Source organism: Bison bison, unplaced genomic scaffold (assembly GCF_000754665.1).
Source record: "Bison bison bison isolate TAMUID 2011002044 unplaced genomic scaffold, Bison_UMD1.0 scf7180017864204, whole genome shotgun sequence".
Taxonomy (NCBI): Eukaryota; Metazoa; Chordata; class Mammalia; order Artiodactyla; family Bovidae; genus Bison; species Bison bison.
This window is the reverse complement of record NW_011494776.1, coordinates 320,016-322,664: the sequence shown is the minus strand read 5'-3', so window position 1 is coordinate 322,664 and position 2,649 is coordinate 320,016.

Sequence of the window (2,649 nt, the reverse complement as noted above, 5' to 3'; positions counted from 1 at the left end):
GATGACTGAATGTGAACCAGAGAAGGCAATGGCACCCCACTCCAGTACTCTTGCCTGGAAAATCCCATGGATGAGGAGCCTGGTAGGCTGCAGTCCATGGGGTCGCTAAGAGTCGGACATGATTGAGCAACTTCACCTTCACTTTTCACTTTCATGCATTGGAGAAGGAAATGGCAACCCACTCCTGTGTTCTTGCCTGGAGAATCCCAGGGATGGGGGAGCCTGTTGGGCTGCCGTCTATGGGGTCCCACAGAGTCAGACACGACTGAAGCGACTTAGCAGCAGCAGCAGCAGAATGTTAAACATAAAGCCATAGGGACTTCCCTGGGGGCCCAGTGGCTATGATTCCGAGCTCCCAATGAAGGGGGCCCAGGTGTGATCCCTGGTCAGGGAACTAGATTCACATGCTGCAGCTGAGACATGATGGAGCTAAATAAATAATTTTTTTTTAAATGAAGCCATAGGATATGGCATAGGAACACATACATTATAAAAGTACAAAGAGATATATGGGAATGATAAATTCTTTATGCTGGGGTTAATACTGCCAAGGACTAGGATTGTAATCAGCAAAAGTACACAAGAGGCTTTCACCCACACTTATGTAATAGAATGGTAAAGTTTTGCTTGTTGGCAAAGTTCTCTTAAAGGAGTTGGTAAGACTATGACTTCATTTTTTACTTCTTTTTACCTTTTTCTATAAGGTAAACATTCATAGGAAAATAAATAGTGTGGATGTTACATATCTAATTCACAATAAGATTTTTTAAAACGAACAAAAAATTATGAGGTTCTATAGACACATTTTCAAATTATCCTGGAGTAGGGAAGTATTCTTCCCAGTCAATGCACCAAAGACAGAAGACCATAAAGAAAATGAATGATAACATTTAAGTAACATTAATTGGAAAGTTTTTTTCTATGTCAGAAAAAAACAAATAGACAAACTTGGGGAATATCTGTAACATTAACTAGTTGTTAATAGGCTTACAATTAAAAAAATTCTTACAGGGATCTCCCTGGTGGTCCAGGCTTAAGACTTGTCCTCCCAACACAGAGGCTGTGGGTTCAATCCCTGGTTGGGGAGCTAAGATACTTCTAGGCCAAAAAACCAAAGCATAAAACAGAAGCAATATTGTAGCGAATTCAATAAAGACTTGAAAGAGAAAGAAATAACAGGTTAAAATAGTTCTATTTTTAAAATTCTTACAAAAAATATTTTAAGGCTGCCCATTTAAATAAAAATTAAGTAAGGCATAAACAGGCAATTGACAGCAAAAGAAATATAACTGACCAGTACACATATAAAAAGTTATTAACTCACACTAAAAGTCAAATGAGGTGAAGTGCTAAGTTCACTTCCTTCGTGTCTGACTCTGCGACCCTATGGGCTAGAGTCTGCCAGGCTCCTCTGTCCATGGGATTCTCCAGGCAAGAACATATGTACATTACCTGGGGACATATGTATACCTATTACTGAATCATGTTGATGTTTGACAGAAAACAACAAAATTCTGTAAGGCAATTATCCTTAAATTTAAAAGTAAGTAATTTTTTAAAAAACTAAAAAAAGAAAAAAATACTGGAGTGAATTACCATGCCCTTCTCCAGGTGATCTTCCTGACCCAGATCAAAAGTCAAATCAGTTCAGTTCAGTTCAGTCGCTCAGTCGTGTCTGACTCTGCGACCCCATGAATTGCAGCACGCCAGGCCTCCCTGTCTATCACCAACTCCCGGAGTTTATTCAGACACGTCCATCGTGTCAGTAATGCCATCCAGCCATCTCCTCCTCTGTCGTCCCCTTCTCCTCCTGCCCCCAATCCCTCCCAGCATTAGAGTCTTTTCCAATGAGTCAACTCCTCGCATGAGGTGGCCAAAGTACTGGAGTTTCAGCTTTAGCATCATTCCTTCCAAAGAATTCCCAGGGCTGATCTCCTTCAGAATGGACTGGTTGGATCTCCTTGCAGTCCAAGGGACTCGCAAGAGTCCTCTCCAACACCACAGTTCAAAAGCATCAATTCTTCAGTGCTCAGCCTTCTTCACAGTCCAACTCTCACATCCATACATGACCACTGGAAAAACCATAGCCTTGACTAGACGGACCTTTGTTGGCAAAGTAATGTCTCTGCTTTTCAATATGCTATCTAGGTTGGTCATTTTCTTCCAAGGAGTAAGCGTCTTTTAATTTCATGGCTGCAGTCACCATCTGCAGTGATTTTGGAGCCCAAAAAAATAAAGTCTGACACTGTTTCCACTGTTTCCCCATCTATTTCCCACGAAGTGATGGGACAGATGCCATGATCTTCATTTTCTGAATGTTGAGCTTTAAGCCAACTTTTTCACTCTCCACTTTCACTTTCATCAAGAGGCTTTTGAGTTCCTCTTCACTTTCTGCCATAAGGGTGGTGTCATCTGCATATCTGAGGTTATTGATATTTCTCCTGGCAATCTTGATTCCAGCTTGTGCTTCTTCCAGCCCAGAGTTTCTCATGATGTATTCTGCATTTAAGTTAAATAAGGAGGGTGACAATATACAGCCTTGACGTACTCCTTTTCCTATTTGGAACCAGTCTGTTGTTCCATGTCCAGTTCTAACTGTTGCTTCCTGACCTGCATATAGGTTTCTCAAGAGGCCGGTCAGGTGGTCTG